Source organism: Gobio gobio (genome assembly GCF_949357685.1).
Source record: "Gobio gobio genome assembly, chromosome: 4".
Taxonomy (NCBI): domain Eukaryota; kingdom Metazoa; phylum Chordata; class Actinopteri; order Cypriniformes; family Gobionidae; genus Gobio; species Gobio gobio.
In genome coordinates this window covers 51,328,863-51,351,702 of record NC_137100.1, presented here as the reverse complement: position 1 = coordinate 51,351,702, position 22,840 = coordinate 51,328,863, and the positions used below count along the sequence as shown (strand labels likewise).

The following is a 22,840-nucleotide window of genomic DNA, read 5'->3' as shown; positions in this document are numbered from 1 at the left end:
TGGGACAGTGAGAATTAATCAATTGTTACTACAATTTAAAATATTTAATTGGACCAACCTCAACGTTTCACTGTAAAACATTTCTCCAATTTAACATTTTCTAGTTACTGGTCACATCTAAATTTGTTAATTGGCCGAATTGAATTTCTGTGAATTAAATTGTATCAATTCACAGAAATTAAATTTGGTCAACTGAAAAATGTATAAAAAAAAAATGGAGAGGCCTGAAATTTTTTACAATGTTGGTTAATAAAATTTTTCCATTGGCTCAACATATTATTTCCAATTGAGCCCATGTTAACAGACTGTTGCCACAATGGATACAATTCAATTCACAGAAATTAAATTTGGCCAACTGAAAAATTTGGATGTGATCGTTCACTAGAAAATTTTGAATTGGAGAGGCCTTACATTTTTTACAGTGCAGCACAATAAGAGCATTGGGTTTTACAATGAAGCTAAACTGAGGGATTGGAGAGAAGTGCATCATTCACTGTAATCTTTGTAATATTACATAGTCCATTACCCTCAATCCTCATGCTTTTATTCATCTGGGGAAACAGAGGGAGGTATGGACAGAATGAAAGGGAGATAACAAAAATAGGTTGAAAGAACAGTAATCCCATCACATATGTGCAGTACAATAGCACTGATCTTGTGATATTCTATAATGTATGTGTAGCTGTGCATTTGGCATTGTTTGTTTGTCCTCAGTTCCCCTCACCAATAATACTCACTGGATTATGAGTCAAGTCATGCATATTGTATTAAAATGTGTGTAGAAATCATCAACTGTTGGGAGGCTGCACAGTTTTTTACCCCTAATGGATTCACATTCCTATCTATAGTTTGAACACTAAAGGATAACAAAACGAGTTTTGCCACGTCTACAAAAAGACAGAACAAAAATACACTGAACAAACCTAATAACCAATCTGACTTCCCCAACACAGGGGACATTCGGCTAACACTGTGTTACAAAAAAAATTAAGACAATTTCTTTGAACTGCTAAAAGAGGACCTTAAATTTGAGACATTTTTATTACAATAGTGATCGGAAAAGGTTTGCGACAATGTCCATTGTGAAAAGCTATATATGGGCCCTATTATACACCCGGTTCAATGCGGTGCCAGGCACGATGCAAGTGTTTTTTGCTAGTTTCAGCCCAACGCAGTAATCATTTTCACGTCATGTGCCACGTTTTTTAAATAGCAAATGCACTCACGCCCATCTGTTCGACCATGGGTGTGCTGGTCTGAAAACGAGGTGTTCAGGCGCATTTGTTGGCACGTTTACCTGGTCTTAAGTCAATAGCGCAGTATTTTTTGTGTTATTTAAAAGGGCATGTTAGTAATATGCACCTATAGGCAGGTGCACAACGTGCGTACACTCTGCTTGTTACACACACAGGGACGCACAGCAGCACACAAACATTTTTAAATATAAAAAATTAAAGGATTCTTCTCTGGAGAAGTGTTCAGTCTTTCCGCTCGCAAATTCCACCATGTAAATAGCGAATCCACCATGGTGCAAGTGCAACTGGCTTTTAAAGGAAATGGGAGATGAGACTCTGATTGGTTTATTGCACATTACGTCCAAAACACACCCATTACTCATTAAGAGAATAGGGGAAACCCTTTTAGACTATGCGTGTCAAACATTTTTCCCGTCGTTAAACTAGCAACTAGCAAAAGTGGATTCGGACATGCCCTAAGTGTACTTGCGGCATGCGCTTTAGACCATGCACTTAGTTCCCTTTCGTTCAGTCACTACGACGTACGTTAGTGACTAACGAATGGGGGTTTCGCCTAGAAGCCAATTACCTTCGAGGTGTTTAACAGCGCCCAACGGCGTGCCAATGCCATGGGCATGCGGAATTTGCATGCGTAACTCCGCCCCACCTCGTGGGTATATAAGGACGTACGCTAGCAACATCGCATTATGTTTCTGCTTTGGAGCCAAGAGAACCTCTTCACTCCTTCAAGCTTGCTAACTGAGTCTTTGTCAGCCTTCGAGACGAACAGCTTTCCAGAGGCGTTGGTGTCCCAGAAATTACATATATGATGATTTCTTAAGTATATGCATGCTCCCTATATTTCTTATGTTTGCGTGATGTAAGAGCCATCTTAAACGCTCAAAATGGCTCTGTATAGAAGATGCACATCTTTTATGTCTTTAAACCAAGGCATGTTTGATGTCTAAAGGTTCCTCTTTCTTTGTCTTAGTCAATGGTGTAAAGTAAATGGTAATGAGATGTACCGTTAGTATGTTTAGTCCTTTTGGAGTGAAACGTTACCAATTCTGGCTTCCAGCAAGAACATTCCATTGAGTAATAAAGTCTGAACAAAGAAACACTCTCCCGCCTGAAATTCACACCAACGATTGGTCATCTCAAGGAAGATGGGCGTAGGTTAAAGGATTTTAAAAGACAGTAACACTAGCATATCTTTGCTCTGTCAACTTGCAAGGACCCCGACGAGACAAATTTCCTTTTCCTCCCAAGCCGGCGCGGTCCAGCCAAGTTGTTGTTTCCTTTGAAGATCGACGCGCTCCGCGACAACAGCCAGCGGCGCGCTCCATCAGACCGAGGAACCTAGCTTGGACGAGGTGAACTTTCCCTTCCAAGACGCTCCCTTCCCAAACACCTTTAAAACTCCCGCGGACCAACTAAGCTCCGGAAAAAACAAACGGAGAGAACGCTTCAGCGCACGAACACTCACAAGGTGGGCTCGAGTCCTCTGAGGATGATGACTCGGCTGTGCTGCCGCCTTCGGGCGCGCCAGCATTGCCTGAGTCGGACCCAGAGCTGACAGCCATGTTGTCTCGGGCAGCCGCGAGTCTAGGGTTAGAGTGGAACCCTCCACCCTGTCCCGAACGCTCGCGGCTCGATGATTGGTTTTTGGGGAGCCCACGCTGACTCACGTCAGTCCCCGCCCCCAATACCTTTCTTTCCCGAGCTGCATGAGGAGATTGCCCGGTCCTGGAAGTCCCCGTTGTCTTCCCGTGATCGGTCTGCAGTCTCCTCCGCCTTCTCCACCCTTGATGGGGCCGCGGCCAAAGGGTACACTGGGGTCCCCCCGGTTGAACGTTCTGTTGCGATGCAACTGTGTCCGCAGAGCGCTTTAACGTGGCGTGGCGATCCTAAGCACCCCTCCAAAGCCTGTCGATTCACATCAACCTTGGTGGTGAAATCGCACAGAGCTGCAGGGCAGGCTGCCGCCTCTTTGCATGCCATGGCGATCCTCCAGGTCTACCAGGCCAGGATCCTCAGGGACATGCACGAGGGTGGAGTTGATCCGGGGCTCTTAGATGAGCTGCGTGCCGCCACCGACCTTGCTCTCCGGGCGACGAAGGTGACCGCACGCTCTCTGGGTCAAGTGATGTCCACAAACGTGGTCCAGGAGCGACACCTGTGGCTTAACCTGGCCGATATGCGGGACACCGAGCGGACACGTTTCCTCGATGCCCCCATATCCCAGGCTGGCCTCTTCGGCGGCGCGGTTGAAAACTTCGCCCAACAGTTTTCAACCGCCCAGAAGCACACTGAGGCTATTAAACATATACTGCCCCGGCGGCCAGCTGCTGCCTCCACCCAGCCGCCGGCACAGTCGCCTCAGCCTGCTTGCCGCCGAGGACGCCCTCCTAAGGCTCCAGAGGTGTCAAGTAACGAAGTACAAATACTTTGTTACCTTACTTAAGTAGAAATTTTGGGTATCTATACTTTACTGGAGTAATTCTTTTTCAGCCTACTTTTTACTTCTACTCCTTACATTTTCAAGCAATTATCTGTACTTTCTACTCCTTACATTTTAATAATAGCCTCGTTACTCCTATTCCATTTCGGCATGTTTTCATTCCAGCTTATCGTCAGGAAAAAAACTATCCAAATTAATCGCGCCATCTGGATAGAGTGAATTTGATTGTGGTTGGATGAGAAGGATAAACACAAACCATTCCGACACCCTATTGGGTTGTACGCGATCAATCACGCCTGCACCTGCAAAAATCACACACCATTTTGCCAGTAAGGGCGGGTTCTCGCCGACGAGCATGCACTTTCAGCCAATCAGCGATCAGCAGGCAGATGTGCTCATTCATGACTTTAGCTGGGTTTTTAGCGCGATAACTCGTAGCTGTATATTCCAGTGATCGCTATGACAGTGGCATAAATATACAGTAAGTTGTTTCTACAGTAAAGAGTGGGAGAGTGACTCAACTCTCAAACGTGAATTACACCTGTGACTCGAAGACTCTTTATAAATATAACCGTGACTCCGGTCCATCCTCATATACACACTTAGGACGTCTGCAACTAGCAACCCCGACATCTGCTGAAAGTGAAAGATGTTAACTTAAAATCAACGATTAATCTGTTCTGACTGTGCTAAGTGCATGATCCGTGTACTTCACGAAAGACATGCTGTAGTTTTGTCAAAGCAAAGTGCAACACAAAGGTAAGCGCATTGTTGTTATTTTTTGTTGGCAGATTATTGTACAGTATCAATGAATTACGCATTTTGGCAGTGGTGTGTGCATTGACATGTGAAATACCTGTTAATTACATTGCTTTTTCCAATCTCTATAGGCCTATTGGGCACTTTTTGCACATAAATTGGCTTCTTACTGTTGACATTGAAAATGATGCATGTGTTTTTCTGAGGGATTGCCGTTTTGACAGTTTCTACCAGGACATATACTATATAGTAATATTTGATCCGTTTTACTGGGAAATAGGTTTTTTTCATCAATGTTATGTTTTAAGGAGATAAAATGGTAACTTACTTATCAACCTTGATTGGTATGGCAATAAAATATCACATTATTTTGACAATTAAAGTTTTTTTTTTTTTTCTTGGAGTGACTAACTTAGTTGCCTATAAGTATTGTAAAGGTGCAAAAAGTCAAAATTCAGAGGCATGTTATCAATAACCGTTTTTTTTAATATAAATGTTCATTTGGTGAGTTTTTGGGCTGGAAATTGTCGACCCAATCTGGCAACACTGATCACACATTCAAATAATGGTTATTGATAACATCAACATTTTGACTTTTTGCACCTTTACAATATTTATAGGCAACTAGTCATCAAATCTTCCGCTCCATGAAACATGTTAATGCTCAGTAGTACACATATGGTTCTTTAATGTATTTGCATTGTCCTAAAATGCGTTCATTTTCAATGGGAATATATGCGGCTGAAACGCATAGTGCATCTAAAAATTTTCAACATTAACTTTTTCATATAACATTACAGTCATTATGGCCTTTAGAAAAATGTTTTTTGAGGAGGTGGGGTATTCCCTGTGGCGTGGCCTAATCTTTTGTCCTTAAAGGGATACTTCACCCAAAAATGAAAATTCTGTCATAATTTACTCACCCTCAAGTTGTTCCAACCGGTATGAGTTTCTTTGTTCTGAAGATATTTAGAAGAATGTTTGTAACCAAGCAGATTATATGCAACCATTGACTGCTATAGCATTTTCCCCTACTATGGAAGTCAATGGTTGCTATATCTGCTTGGTTACAAACATTCTTCTAAATATCTTCAGAAAAAAGAAACTCATACAGGTTTGGAACAACTTGAGGGTGAGTAAATGATGACAGAATTTTCATTTTTGGGTGAACTATCCCTTTAATGGCATTTTTTCCCCTTACATTACTTTTACTTTTATACTTTAAGTAGTTTTGAAACCAGTACTTTTACACTTTTACTTGAGTAAAACGAGTTGATACTTCAACTTCTACAGAAGTCTTTTTAAACCCTAGTATCTATACTTCTACTTGAGTAATGAATGTGAATACTTTTGACACCTCTGTAAGGCTCCCGCCTCTCCCGCCCGGTCCAAGCAGCAGCCATCACCCGGGCCGGGCCGGGTCGGAAGCCGTAGGAAGGCGTCCCAGTCCCCTGAGGTCGCACAGCGCCCCGCAGCCGTTAACCGCACCCCCACACCGGGACGCCCAACAGCCTCCCTTGTCCGGGTCGGTAACGCTGCATCGCTGCCCCACACCGGGTACGTCTGTAGTCCGAATGACCCCGCTAGTGCAGTTCCTGGGAGCCTGGCTTCAGATTCCAGGGCTGTCCCGCTGGGTCGCGAAGACAATCAGGCGCGGCTACGCGATTCAGTTCGCGCAGGCTCCTCCCTGCTTCCGGGGAGTCCGCTTTACTATGGTCGGGGCCAATGCCCCTGTCATGCGAGCGGAGGTTGCCACACTACTGGCGAAGGGTGCGATCGAGCCTGTCCCTCCAGCCAAGATGAAGTCCGGGTTCTACAGCCCCTAATTCATTGTACCCAAAAAGACCAGTGGGTTAAGACCAATCCTGGACCTGCGCATCTTGAACCGTTACCTACACAGGCTTCCGTTCAAGATGTTGACAGCGAAACGCCTTTTCGGATGCGTTCGTCCCGGCGATTGGTTTGCAGCGATCGACCGAAAGGACGCCTACTTTCATGTCTCCATCCTACCTCGACACAGACCGTTCCTACGGTTTGCTTTCGAGGGGTGGGCATACCAGTACGCGGTCCTCCCATTCGGGCTATCTCTGTCCCCTCGCGTCTTTACGAAGATTGCCAAGGCAGCCCTTGCGCCCCTCCGGCAGCATGGGGTTCGCATCCTGAACTACCTCGATGACTGGCTCATAATGAGTCACTCTCGAGAGCAGGTTTGCGAACACAGAGATCTGGTTCTCCACCACTTAGCCCGTCTGGGCCTTCGGGTCAACTGGGAGAAGAGCAAACTTTGCCCCGTGCAGAGGATCTCTTTTCTCGGTATGGAGATCGACTCGGTCACCATGTGCGCGCAGCTTACGAGCGAGTGCGCGCAGTCTCTGCTGACTTGCCTCCGTCAAATCGAGAGCAAGAGTGCGGTTCCACTGAAACATTTTCAGAGGCTCCTGGGGCATATGGCATCTGCAGCCGCGGTGACGCTGCTCGGATTGCTACATATGAGACCGCTTCAGCCCTGGCTACGCGATCGAGTCCCGAGATGGGCATGGCGGTCTGGCACACTCCGGGTCCAAGTAACCCGGGCCTGCTTACAGACACTCACTCCGTGGTCGAACCTCAGCTTTCTACGGACCGGTGTGTCCTTAGAACGAGTTTCCAGGCATATTGTTGTATCAACAGATGCCTCCACCACAGGCTGGGGTGCCATGTGCAATGGATAAGCAGCCGCGGGCTCCTGGACAGAACCCCAGGGCCTTCTGCATGTCAATTGCCTCGAGTTGCTGGCAGTACGGTTCGCCCTGCACCGCTTCCGAGCGTTGCTGAGGGGTCAACACGTACTTGTCCAGACAGACAACACGGCCACTGTAGCGTACATCAACCACCAGGGCGGTCTACGCTCCCGTCGTATGTCTCAAATCGCCCGCCATCTCGTCCTATGGAGTCAGAAGCACCTGAGGTCCCTTCGTGCTATCCACATCCCGGGAGAACTGAACCGTGCAGCCGACGAGCTCTCACGGATTCAGCCACTTCCTGGAGAATGGAGACTCCATCCCCAGACGGTCCAGCTGATTTGGGAACAGTTCGGCGACGTATAGGTAGATCTGTTTGCCTCCCACGACTCTTCCCACTGCAGCCTGTACTATTCCCTGACCGAGGGCACATTCGGCACGGATGCACTGGCGCACAGCTGGCCCCAGGGCCTACGCTTATATGCGTTTCCCCCAGTGAGCCTTCTCGCACGAGTATTGTGCAAGATCAGGGAGGACAAGGAGCAGGTCATGTTGGTCGCCCCGTATTGGCACGGCCAGACCTAGAATTCGGGCCGGCTAACTCTCACGTGATCCTGAGACCCCGGCCTGGATATGTGCCCAAGGTTCCTACCACTCCCTTCAGAGATCAGGTAGTGAACCTGCAAGCGCTGCCTTTGGAGGAGGCAGACCCAGCCTTGGCATTGCTCTATCCAGTACGCGCTCTCCGCGCTTACGTAGACATGACGCAGTGTTTTAGGACCTAAGACCAGCTCTTTGTCTGTTATGGTGGAGAGCGGAAGGGAAGAGCTCTCTCAAAGCAGAGGTTGTCGCACTGGATAGTGGACACCATTGTTTTGGCTTACCAGCAGCAAGGTCGACCATGTCCCCTTGGTGTGAGGGCACACTCCACCCGGAGTGTGGCCTCCTCTTGGGCTCTAGCGCATGGCGCCTCGCTAACAGACATCTGCAGAGCTGCAGGCTGGGCGACACCTAACACATTCGCCAGATTCTACAATCTCCGAGTGGAGCCAGTGTCCGACTATGTACTCGCCCCCCCGAGGGGCCGGTAATGGACCAGGCTCTGGTGTCTTCGCTTGCTCGCCACTCCACTCCACGGACTGGATACGTGCGATATTCTCCTCAGATGAGCTCCACGAGAGCCCTGAGCTCCTCCAGCACTGTCGACGCCGACATCAGTTCAGTCTGCCCTTTCGAGCCCAGACCCTCATGTCCGGCCAGGTGCCCCGTGTGCATGGTTCCCCTCCGGCGACCCCCACATGAGTATTTCCACTGTAAGCCTCCTCAGTGAGCAGGTGTCTTTCCCTTGGCAAGCCCCTGCCACCCCTAGGGTTAAAAATCCACCTTCGGCTGGTACCCTAGAGTTTCCCATATGCAGCCCACAGCGGGTCATATGTGTACTCTCTAAGTCCTCCCCACGGGTAGGCATCATTGGCATTCCCTCACTGGGATATGCTTCCCAGTGTACCTTGGTAATCCTGTGATAAGTGGGAGTCCTACGGCCTTAAGTGGCGGGATCTCACACTTTCGCAGGGCACTGGATGACAGCTGAGTGGCGCGGTTATATTGGAACCCCCATTCGTTAGTCACTAACGTACGTCGTAGTGACTGAACGAAAGGGAACGTCTCGGTTACGTATGTAACCCTCGTTCCCTGAGGAGGGAACGGAGACGTACGTTCCTCTGCCACATCAGCTGTGCTGCTGGAACGCGGAGTTCAGATCTTGGCTCCGCAGCAGATACATAATGCGATGTTGCTAGCGTACTTCCTTATATACCCACGAGGTGGGGCGGAGTTACGCATACAAATTCCGCATGCCCATGGCATTGGCACGCCATTGGGTGCTGTTAAACACCTCGAAGGTAATTGGCTTCTAGGCGAAACCCCCATTCGTTAGTCACTAGCGTACGTCTCCGTTCCCTCCTCAGGGAACGAGGGTTACATACGTAACCGAGACGATCATTAATACATTTAATTTTAAAATATAATAAAATAAAAAAAGTTATTTTAAATTGTAATAATATTTTACAATGTAACTGTTTTTGCTGTACATGAGCAAACAACTGCAGCCTTGGTAAGCATAGGAGACTTCTCTTAAAAACATTTTTTTAATCTTACCGACCCCACATTTTTGAATAGTAGTTTATATGATACTGTATGCGTCATGCAAGGTGAACTTTATCTATCTAAAAGGCCTAGCAAATAGAGCTTTTGATGCATTTCTTTGTGGCCTTCATCTTAGACCCCTGCAGACAGAAAAGTTAGTGAATAAATATAGAAATATCTGACCTATAGCATGATTGCTATGCACCCAAGTAATAGCTGTATTTCAAAAATAACTGACCTGAAACTCTCATGCTATTCCAATTAAGATAGTGAGCAGCACAGTGGTTTGGGCCATTGAACTGATTAGATGTTTTGCTGTTATTCTCATTGTCCAATGAAGCCTCACATAAGCATGGACTGGACTTAAAGGTAACACTTTACAATAAGGTCTCATTTGGTAACATTAGCAAATACATTAGCTAATATGAACTAACAATAAGAAATGTTATGTTTTGTTAATTGTAGTTAATAAAAATAAATGTTTTGCTCATTGTGCATTAAGTAATGTTAACAGATGCAATATTTGATATTAAAAACATATTGGTAACACTTAATAATAATAATGCTTCATATGTCACCATTAGTTAACTACATTAGTTAACATGAATTAACAATTATACACTTCTACAGAATGTATTAATCTTAGTAACTGTAAATATCAACATACGCTAGTGTTAAATAGTTGTATCTGTTAACATTAGTAATGCACTGTGAATTAACATGAACATGAATATTTACATGAATAAAAGTTAATAAATGCTGTAAGAAATTTTTGCTCAGTGTTAGTTAATTAATTTGCTAATGTTAACAAATGAGACCTTGTTGTAAAGTGTAGCCAATGTATTATTCATTGTTTAAATACTGTAGAAGTATTGTTGATTGTTAATTCATTGTAACTAATGTAGTTAACAAATTTTAACCAAATGAATCCTTATTTTAAAGTATTGCTGCCTTAAACATTTTACGACAACTGCCCAGAGGAATGTTTTTTTTAACCAATACTTATTACTGCTATTCATATCAGTCATACAACGCATTTAACTCCTAGAACAAAAATTGTTTTTATTACAGAGATTGATGCAAGCTGAATCAATGTACTAAATATGTATATCAAGAGATAAGCTGAATAAGGCAACTCAAGCACGCACACACTCACAGCAGAGTTTGCTACGGCAGTGTTTCCTGTGTCACCTTCGGCCAACAGCGTCATTAATTAACTTAGAGGAACAGTCTGTTTTTCCACACTATAGCCAAGCCGGAAAAACGCTTCACTGATTTTTCCTCAGAGGAGTGTGGCTCTCCCTTCCTGGACGTTGGTTCCAAACCCCAGTGATTTCCCATTCTTTACAACTCATACAAACTACATACAAAATTACCGTATTCATTTTTTAATAGGTTCAAAAAAGCTAATTTGGGTGTAATCTGGACTTCATATGCTTATAATATTGGAATAATACATCCTTGGTACACAGTAATAGCACAAATTAAAAGCACACAATACAAACACACAAGCATGCCCATCAACAGGACTTCTGCCACACACTGACCTCTGCATATCTGAGCCGGAGAGGGAGAGGGAGAGGGAGAGGGAGAGGGAGAGGGAGAGGGAGAGGGAGAGGGAGAGGGAGAGGGAGAGGGAGAGGGAGAGGGAGAGGGAGAGGGAGAGGGAGAGGGAGAGGGAGAGGGAGAGGGAGAGGGAGAGGGAGAGGGAGAGGGAGAGGGAGAGGGAGAGGGAGGAGGAGAGGGAGAGGGAGAGGGAGAGGGAGAGGGAGAGGGAGAGGGAGAGGGAGAGGGAGAGGGAGAGGGAGAGGGAGAGGGAGAGGGAGAGGAGGAGAGGGAGAGGAGGAGAGGGAGAGGGAGAGGGAGAGGGAGAGGGAGAGGGAGAGGGAGAGGGAGAGGGAGAGGGAGAGGGAGAGGGAGAGGGAGAGGGAGAGGGAGAGGGAGAGGGAGAGGGAGAGGGAGAGGGAGAGGGAGAGGGAGAGGGAGAGGGAGAGGGAGCAACAGGCCAGTGATTAGTTTTATATTTGAGCCAGGCCAGAGGATGGATTTTGTTATCTGACAAATGTCAGTCAAACCTCCACCCACACAGACCACCAGATCAGAGCCAAGAACCTTCTGCCTTGATACAGATCAATTCACAGCATAGCGCCAGTGCAATCCAGCACTGTAAAAAAAAATATTGTTGGTTTAATTAAATTAAGTTAAATTAAGTTAATTAAAATAAAATATTTTAGTTAATGCAACAAAGGAGATTTGTTTTACACAGAAACTCAAAATATTATGTTATCTGAACCACATTAATTACCTACGTTGATTTGACAAAAGAAAAAAATTGTGATAAATCATGAAAATATATTTTTTACAGTGTATGACTCTTCTGCTATACAAAAACAAATCAATGTACAAATCTCAGTTTGTTCAACTCAGTTCAATTAAGTTTGAAATTACTTCAAACCAGTCCACTGGAAAAAAAAAAAAACATTCTATAATATATTATCATATCACCCATACAGAAAATAAAATACAGAAAATAAAATAAATATCAACCATACATAACATTTTAATACAGAAAATAAAATAAAACAAGTCACTGAAAGAGTACAGGTATAGTAAAAGCTCTTGGCATGATTCAGATTAAAAAGTATTTTATAGGCATATAATAATATATGTATATTTATCTTTAAATGTTTTTTAAATGCATATAACACATATATATATATATATATATATACACACTGTATATATATATATATATATATATATATATATATACACACTGTATGTATATATATATATATATATATATATATATATATATATATATATATATATATATATATATATATATATATATACACACTGTATATATATATATACACACTGTATATATATATATATATATATATATTAGGGCTGGGCAAATTAATCGCGGGCGATTCATTTTTTCAGCTTAATGCATTAAAATATTTAACGCAAATAACACAGCGTCCGTTTTTATAACCATTAACCATGATCACGCTTCTATTCATGTAAATGCTTCCAAGCGCGACAAGACACAAGAGAACGCGCTGTATGTCACTATCCTGTCTGTGTGGCTGCGTCTCATGTCAGCTAATCGAGGGACACTCTGACACACACACACACACACACTCGACGCACAGACAGACGTCAGTCTCCTGCTCACATCGAGTTCTCTTTTGCTCTTGAACAAACAATAACAACAACACAGAGAATTTTGAGTATTCTCATATTAGGAGTCTTAAATTAGTTAAATAACGTCTTAAATTAACTTAAAGAGTTGTGAGGAAATGAAATGCGCGGGACAGCGCATCAGATCCACGTCATGTTCGTCATGTTCGCCTGTCATTAATGTTCATCAAAGAACAACAGGAACAGAGAAAATTGTAGCTTTAATGATGATTAATCTATATTTAATTTATTATTTATGCAGTTAAGAAAGGTGTTTGATAACTATTACATTTCTGTATATGTCTAACAGGGAATGCTACAGGTAAAATAACATTTATTATAATGGGTTTATGTAAAGATTGTTTTAAGTTCACTTAAATTAAAAGTTAAAAGTCAGTCAAACCTCCACCCACACAGACCACCAGATCAGAGCCAAGAACCTTCTGCCTTGATACAGATCAATTCACAGCATAGCGCCAGTGCAATCCAGCACTGTAAAAAAAAATATTGTTGGTTTAATTAAATTAAGTTAAATTAAGTTAATTAAAATAAAATATTTTAGTTAATGCAACAAAGGAGATTTGTTTTACACAGAAACTCAAAATATTATGTTATCTGAACCACATTAATTACCTACGTTGATTTGACAAAAGAAAAAAATTGTGATAAATCATGAAAATATATTTTTTACAGTGTATGACTCTTCTGCTATACAAAAACAAATCAATGTACAAATCTCAGTTTGTTCAACTCAGTTCAATTAAGTTTGAAATTACTTCAAACCAGTCCACTGGAAAAAAAAAAAAACATTCTATAATATATTATCATATCACCCATACAGAAAATAAAATACAGAAAATAAAATAAATATCAACCATACATAACATTTTAATACAGAAAATAAAATAAAACAAGTCACTGAAAGAGTACAGGTATAGTAAAAGCTCTTGGCATGATTCAGATTAAAAAGTATTTTATAGGCATATAATAATATATGTATATTTATCTTTAAATGTTTTTTAAATGCATATAACACATATATATATATATATATATATATATATATATATATATATATATATATATATATATATATATATATATATATATATATATACACACACTGTATATATATATATATATATATATATATATATATATATACACACTGTATATATATATATATATACACACTGTATATATATATATATATATATATATATTAGGGCTGGGCAAATTAATCGCGGGCGATTCATTTTTTCAGCTTAATGCATTAAAATATTTAACGCAAATAACACAGCGTCCGTTTTTATAACCATTAACCATGATCACGCTTCTATTCATGTAAATGCTTCCAAGCGCGACAAGACACAAGAGAACGCGCTGTATGTCACTATCCTGTCTGTGTGGCTGCGTCTCATGTCAGCTAATCGAGGGACACTCTGACACACACACACACACACACTCGACGCACAGACAGACGTCAGTCTCCTGCTCACATCGAGTTCTCTTTTGCTCTTGAACAAACAATATCAACAACACAGAGAATTTTGAGTATTCTCATATTAGGAGTCTTAAATTAGTTAAATAACGTCTTAAATTAACTTAAAGAGTTGTGAGGAAATGAAATGCGCGGGACAGCGCATCAGATCCACGTCATGTTCGTCATGTTCGCCTGTCATTAATGTTCATCAAAGAACAACAGGAACAGAGAAAATTGTAGCTTTAATGATGATTAATCTATATTTAATTTATTATTTATGCAGTTAAGAAAGGTGTTTGATAACTATTACATTTCTGTATATGTCTAACAGGGAATGCTACAGGTAAAATAACATTTATTATAATGGGTTTATGTAAAGATTGTTTTAAGTTCACTTAAATTAAAAGTTGTTTTTTTAAAGCCTAATAAATGAAATTGGGAGCTTTCAGTTATACTGTAATGTAACGTTGTTAATGTTTCATAGAGACATCAGTGATACTGGCCTTCATTCATAAAAAGATGCCATTACAACACATATTTAAAATATGCTGTCTCTAAATTGTTTCTACATTAATTTGGAGAGTAACTGAAATTATTACAATATAAAAATATTAAAAACTTGTGATTAATCGCGATTAATTACAGAATTTTTTTGATTAATTAGTTGTTGTTTTTTTATCGATTCCCAGCACTAATATATATATATATATATATATATATATATATATATATATATATATATATATATATATATATATATATATATATATATATATATATATATATATATATATATATATATATATATATATATATATATATATATATATATATATATATATATATATATATATATATATATTAGTGTGTGTGTGTGTGTGGGCATGTTTTCGTGAAATATCAGGACACAAATGTGTATAATGACATGGGTATGACATAGGTATTACAAAAAGAGGGTGAAATATGAGGACGTTCCCCATGTCCTCACTTTTCAAAATGCTTATAAATCACACAGAACAAGTTTTTTTTCACAGAAAGTGAACTGCACAGTCTCCTGTGAGGGCTAGGTTTAGGGGCAGGGGCAGTGTAAGGGGATAGAAAATACGGTTTGTATGGTATAAAAACCATTACGCCTATGGAATGTCCTCACATTTCACAAAAACAAACATGTGTGTGTGTGTGTGTATATAACATTAAGTCTGATAACAACTAATAAGCATGCAAATAATTTGTACATTTATGTAATTGGTTTATTAGTCGAAAAAACATAATTATATGCTTAAAGTTAAATGATACTGTATTCTAAATGAGCATAAGACACAAAGCAGTCAAATGTGACATCTAAACTTTACAGTAAACTGACAGCGAGACACAATAATCCTGTCTGTCTTTTACTCCTAAAGCCTCTTAGTCTAGACTGACTCATTGCAACAGGTTGAGAGAAAACCAGACTTAACCCTGTAAAATAACTAAATCTCCCCCTCAAGCAAATTATGAAGATAGCCAAAATATGTATGATTTCATTAATTTGAGAAAATACGATATTGGTACACCAATGGCTGAAGTGATCATTTCATATGCATCTAAATTTTTTACACAAAATCGTGCTATATTAGTAATTATTTATATTTTCTCACCTCCCACCCAAATTATTTCCGTGTCCGTTGAAGAGAAGAGAAGAGGAGAAAAAAGATGAGGAGAAAAAAGATGAGTATAAGTGTAATACCCTTCATTTCAGCTACAGCTCTTGGGATAGTCTCATTAGAGAACAGCAGGAAGAACACACAATTTGGCTCTTGATGTGAGTCAGGAGAACACTCAAATCCTTCCAGAGTTTAGAGACAGAGAACCAAGAAACAAATAAAGAAGGCTTTTATCATTTGAGTCTTTCGATGCTATTGGGTACACCCAAAAGTGAAGATTCTCTCATCATTTCCTCACCTTCATGTCGTTCCTTTTTTTGTGAAACACAAAAGGAGAAATTCTGAAAGGAATGAACTGGTCTTTTTTTCATGCAGATACAATGAACAGGAACTGAAGCTGTCAAACTTCAAAAGGACACAAAATAACTATAAAGATATAATAGTTTTGTGTGTCACTGTTCACTGAAAATCGAATGGCATTACTCTACCTCTCCTTAACAACTGAGAGAAGAAACAATCTCCAATTCATGAACAAATTATTCTTTTGAGTCTGATCTTTTCAATGAACCTATTGATCTGATTCACAAATCAGACTGAACAAGCAATTTCTAGACTTTCATCATCAGTACTTACTGAGTCATTGTCAAGCTTCACATGTAATAATTTGCAAGATCTGTTTCCTACAATGGATTGTAGGTAAATATCCATCTTCAGTGCTGTTTTTGTTATCTTTATAATAAAATATCCTGTCACTATTATGGTGTGAAATGGCAATAACTGTTTGAATAAATCTGAATCAGACCTTTTTTCTTACCTTAGGTCAAAAGCTTGATTCATTCGCAATCTGGCATCATTAAACGGCTGATAGAAAACACATGACATGATTATTAAAATATTACCAGGGTATAGCAGTATTTCAGTAAAAAGGTTCTAGTGATACCCCTGGAATGATCGTCGACTCAACGATCTGGTCTTAGTGGGAGAGATTATCATTCATCTATTGCGTGACATATTGGTCTGTTTCTCACACTATGCTATATAATGACTTCAGAAGTAACTGAATACGTATAATACACTTCTAAGGTGCTTTTATGATGCTTTTTCAACCTATTCTGAAGCTTGAAAGCACCCGATTCATTTTAACTGCATAGGAAAGAGTCAGCAATTTCCCTTTTTGTATTCCACAACAGGAAAGGCCATCAAACAGGTTTGAAATGACACGAGGGAGATATAATTATTTTTTCATCAATTATCCCTTTAATGCAATTGATGAAGAGGCATAGACCAAAAAAAAAAGGGAAAAAAAGTGCTCGAAGGCTATGTGGCTTTGCGTACATGCACACAAAAAGACGTCTGTCAGCGCCTGTGAGTGGGTATGCGCTGCAAATGTCCTTGTTGCTGAGCGCCTGCATGCAGCACTGAAGTTTCCGTTCTTCCTTTCAGAAACCATTCTGAATATGAATAAAAAATGAGCTGAGAGAGCAAGAAAAAAAGAGTCTACGAAAGAGAGCGAGAACAAGACAAAGAGCTGGTGAGTCTTGAGAGAGTGGGCGGAAGATAAATTGCAGAAGTAGGGTGAACTACAAGAAGAACGGAAGAACACAAACGGGAGGGGCGAAGGAGAAGAAAGGTGCCTGCATGAGAAAGAAATGACTGCGGGTTCCTTTGAGAGATGTGGCAGAAAGCTTGCTGTTGCTAAAATGCTTTTATATAAAATATTCAGCTGAAGAAATGTATTTATACATAACACAACCTCAGATGTCTAATATAAGTTCAACTCTGATCTAATAACACTGATCTAAATGGGATTTATAACCATGAAGTCAAGTTGTCAGATCAGCCCATTTTGGCCACTTTGGCTTATTATCCTTGCTGTGTTTATTCAGCAGGTTTATTCAACAATGGTGAAATGATACGATTCCTCTTGACAACAGAATAATCACGATTGTTCGTACCCATTACGTCACTAAAAGCCAGACCCCCCACCTGACATGCAGGAATAGATGTTGACATTCCTAATGTGCCTGACAGCATTGTTTAAGCTCTCCTCTTTGGCAGGAGCAAAGTGCTTGATGATGTCCAAAGTAAACGCATTCTACGGAGATATGAGAAATGCCTCATACCAGTGTAGACTCATTAGACCTCAGACACACTGCCACCACAGAGGTTTACATTTTTTGTAGTCTCAATTGAGTAAATCTAAAATCCTGTTTAAAAAACACTGTGTAAATGCTGCTAAACAGAGTGCTACTGACTGTTATTTGAATATGGTGACATGGGATGAAACAAATGCCGACTGCAGGATGAGCTGTGCAGGATGAGTTTATTTTTTACCTTGAATCTTAATGTAGCCCTTATTTATGAATAAGGACTGTTAATGGCAAGGGCACATTTGGGGGGCTTAAGCCGTCAACCTAAGGATAAGCTGTTGTGGCTTTGAAGTACCATTCAAAAGTTTAACATGATTAACATGTTTTTTTGGGAGCTAGATAATAGCGAAATTGACAAGCGTAAACCTTAGTAAATCACCTTGCATGATTCATTTAAATGCTCTCCTCCCATAAATTTTGCATCTGAAAGGGAAACTCCAACAAGTGCATATGCAACAAGGTCTGCCGCAAAAATAACTGTTAACCTTTTCAGCGATCATTTTTCACTGCATGAAAGTAAATCCTGACAGTAGATTAACGCCAAAAAAGAGTTTGCGTTGTTCGCATTTTTAAAAGAAATGAATACGTTTATTCAGCTAGGATGAAATTGGTCAAAAGTGACAGTTAAGACATTTAAAATCATACAAAACTTGAATTAAATGCTGTTCTTTTGAACTTGTCAAAGCATCCTAAAAAAGTTTCCACAAAAATATTAAGCAGCCCAAGTTTTAAACATTGAAAATAATAAGAATTTTTTCTTGAGCGCCAAATCAGCATATTAGAATGATTTTTGGAGGATCGTGTGACACTGAAGAAGACTGAAGTAATGGCTAATAAAAAATCCAGCTGTCATCATAGGACGGACTAAAATATACACTCAAATTTAAAAAAAGCTATTTTAAATTGAAATAATATTTCACAATTACAGTTTTTACTGTATTTTTGAACAAATAAATGCAGCATTGTGATTGTGGTGTGGTTGACGAGCGAGAGACATGGGAGGAGCGAGCGAGATCGGTGTGCATGATTGAGAATGAGCGTCACCTGCGAGGCACACCGGGTCTCGAGTCCTTCACTGGTGTCGCTTGTCCATATATGCCTCCGTGCTCCCTCATGAGAGGACTCGAGACCGGTGTGCCTCACAGGTGATGCTCATTCTCAATCATGCACACCGATCTCGCTCGCTCCTCCCATGTCTCTCGCTCGTCAACCTCGCCACAGTGATATTTCAAAACATTTTTAAAATCTTACAGAACCCAAACTTTTGAAAGGTATATCTTGACTTAAGTGTGAGAAGTTCTTCATTAACAGTGGTGTATTTGGTTGGCAGGGTTGGCAAAATTCCGACCTCAAGAATTAGTTCCCTTTCAATTCAATTGGCCACACTCCACAGCAGAATTTGAATGACAGGAAGAATTTACTGAATTCTAGGGATGCACTGAATATTCGGCAACCGAAATTATTAGTCCGAAAATAGCAAAAATTGCACTTTCGGTGTTCGGCCGAATAAGTGAAAAGACCGAATAAATTTTACCGAACAATGAGGTTTTTGATGACGCGATCAAATATAGCGACCAGGTCTTCTAAATGCAGCAATGCAGCAGATGTCGGAAGTGTGGAAGCATATCGCCTTGTTTATACTTTCGTCTGGCTCCGCAGCGCGAGCCTCCGCTGACTGCGCGCATGCCTCGTCCGCTTGGCACTCTGCGATGACGTCATTTTTGTCGCGCGCACCAGGTATAAACCAGGCTTAAAGAAGGCTTTAAAGTGTCAGAGAAAGACGCAGAAATGGCAGTTTGCAGACACTGTTCTGATGAATTGTCTAAGCGCCCTCAAATGCAAACAAGAGCACCCTCAGTTGAGACTGTAATAATATATTGGCAAATGCTCCAGTGCATATTTGTGTCTGTAGAATGTCAAATGTACCCATTCACAACGTGTTTCTGCAGCGGTGACATAGTTATCTCTTGTACGCAATGGCCATTATAGTTTAAGTTAGTCAGACTCCACTTACTGCTCAAACCACCAGAGTTTTTATTCAGTGCTGAGCTATACATAACATATACATATACTATACATAGGCTTGCATAACCTCTCATGAACAAACAAACAAAATTTGATTATGATTTGATTGATACCTGTAGATATAATAGGCCAAAGATAAGATAAGATGGCCAACTAAAAATATTTTTATTTTACTTTTTTTTTTTGTGGTTGTTATATTGTGCTTTGTTTGTATAATGCCTTCTGGAATGCTAAAAATGTTCAGTGTTAAATAAATATTTTTAAATTGTGGTTTTGTAAAAAAAAAAAAAAAAAAAGTATTTTATTTTCAAACAAGGCAAAAAAGTAAAAATGCTAATTTATGCAATGTTGAAAAAAATGGCAAAATAAATGAAAAAATAAATAAATAGAAAAACTACGTTCGGTATTCGGCTTCGGCCAAGTGTTTTATTATTATTCAGCTTTGGCCAAGAATTTTAATTTCAGTGCATCCCTAATGAATTCAATTATATGAATTACGTAAAATTTCAATGCTCAATTCTAAATGGTGCCCAAACCTGTTGATTGCATTTTTTGATTTCACTGGAATGGATAGAATTCAGATGAGAGGTGTGGAGCACTCGTCTGAGACAGCTAGGTGCGCATTGGACTCCTCCAATGACTAAAAAGAAAGAAAAAAAACTTTAACGTTTATTAACGACTTGTAAGGTGAAGATTCAGATATCTACAGCCACTGCTTTCAGTAAACCTGAGAGAGATCACATCGCAGCTCTTTAGGGAGGCCGAGATTAATGATATGCCCCCTAAATAGGGTCTTGCAACCTATTTTTGGCAATATTTCAAACAAAAGTGAATCTGTATAAAAGCAGTATTCGTGTCAAGTCAGCAAAACAAGTAAAAGCACTCTTGCTTATGTATGCAAATTACTGTAACATTTGTAAAAGCAAAAATGCCCTTAAGGACATTGTGAACAGTTTACATCATCAAATCACTCAATGTTTTGTGCTGCCCCCAATTTAAGTGACCCACAACCTCCCAATAATGCTCTTACTCAGTCTAAATTACATTCAGTTAACAGGGTTAATTATTTTCAGTGTTTTTGGTTGTTTTGGTTTGGACTTGATCCTGCTCCATTAGCAGGTGATTACCGGGTGCATAATGAATGCATTAATAAAGCAAACACCGCATACGGAGGGGGAAAAAAGACAGAGGAAAGCCTAAAACAGCAGCAGTCTGTTTATCTTTCTCGTTCACTCTCACTGAATCATCTCCCTCAGAGTGCATTAATTACACCAGAATAGGAATTAATTTCAAGGAATTAAGCATAATACGGCTAAATTCCACGGATCGGGAAAGCTCTGTGTGCATTACAGTGCAAGTGGATCTTCCAGTCCTTCCCGTCTCATTTATTTCCTTCCATTCCCGCCATTGCATTCTATTGTTACACGTAATGTGTTGCACACTATTCGATTTCATTCCATTATACAAAGTGCCATTCCTAGCCATTTACTTCCATTCATTTTCATTCTGTTCTATTCCATTCCATTGGTGAAAGTTGATCTCACATTGCCGCCATTGTGGTTGGTAATTTCATCCAACATCCTGATTGGATTGAAAGTGGGGAGTGAACATTGGCAGGACCCCAGAGTGTGGTGGCCCTGTGTACGGCCACCCTCTCAGGTTCGCACACACCCACAAAGGCCGTCCTTTGAGCTGACTGAAGAGTTCACTGTCGAACAAGCACAGGTCTGCCATTCCCAGTGGGTAATTATTGCTTGCTGCAAGCCTACTGACATTGTGAATGTTATCTCAAGACCACTTTTAAGTCACTATTATTCTCGTTCGGTCTCCCTTTCAGGAGCGTCTTTCTCAGGGTCCTCTGTGTCTCTCACACACAATCAGTTCTTCATTATCCCAGCCCTGGGTCTCATTCAGATACCAGTCTACCCTTCAATAAAGAGACTGAAAAAGAGTGTGAAATGGCCGTCTTACTGAAGGATATCTGAAAAAGCGATGGTTTGTAACTAACTGAATTAGTTAATGAATCTACAGATTTCAATTAACCAAATTCATCAATTCACATAATATCAACCACTAGTCTCTCAAACAAAGCTGCTTCATATAGACTTCTCTATGGACAAGTACTTTATTTATTTATTTTACAGTCCTTGAAACTCTTTGCTGGAAAAATGACACTTTCTCACCCATTTGCTAAATCACATGAACAATTCAAGATCATTACCAAGTGTTCAAGGCCCCCGAGGAAGCTGTCTGCATTAGTCAGGTCTCCATCACGAAGAGCAGACCAAAAGACTGACCTTGAATAATAGCCATGACACCATTAGTGCACCATTATAAATCTCTAACTGTCAGCAGCCAGCCTCTTTATCTTTGTTATGTGCGATAAAGTCAAAAAGCCTATAATTAGCCTGGCCAAGGTCCCATTAATTCCTGTTTGAACTTTATGAACCACTATGCATAGCTTGTTTTGTCTTCTGCAATTCCTTATATTAACTATATTGTGATGTATACCATTACGTTCACATAAAATGACTGCGAATGTGATGTTTCGGTCAGACTGCCCAGCCCACCCCTAGATCTTTACAGGGTCACTATACACTATACACACATTGTTTTATCTTCTGCAAATCCCTATATTAACTATATTTTGATGTACACCAGGGCCGTAGCCACCATAGACATTAAGGGGGACTAGTCCTCCTGAATAATTAGAAATGGCCAAAATGTTATACACCGCTCTGTTCGTTGCTAGGGTGACAAAAGTAAAATGTTATATTTTTAGGTTGGTCTGCCTCAGCAGTCTAGCAGTGCTAGTAAATGTCAGAATAAGTGAGATGGCCAGTCAAATCAAAGAAGGCATGGCTTACTCTTAATGTAAATTCCAAAGCGACACTTTAGCAGTGAAAGAGTGCGTCGTAATATGCAAGTAGCTAAAAACGTTCAGCGACCAACTGTAACATCAAGTGATGCAAACTACTTGACGTTTTTTATGAAATTTCACCATTTTGAATTGAAAATATGACATTATGT

General features: G+C 40.5%; 1 protein-coding gene across 4 annotated transcripts in view; it reads right to left on the bottom strand.

Annotated features, from left to right (window-relative positions):
* wscd2 (WSC domain containing 2) overlaps positions 1-22,840 on the bottom strand; it is a 78,143-nt gene that overhangs the window by 43,105 nt on the left and 12,198 nt on the right. For 2 of the 4 annotated variants that reach the window (XM_079815538.1, XM_079815540.1), the window contains exon 2: positions 20,347-20,450. The exons of the other annotated variants lie outside the window; for them this stretch is intronic. The gene's annotated coding sequence lies outside the window, so the exon portion shown is untranslated. The remainder of the gene's footprint in view (positions 1-20,346; positions 20,451-22,840) is intronic. 4 annotated transcript variants of the gene reach the window in all.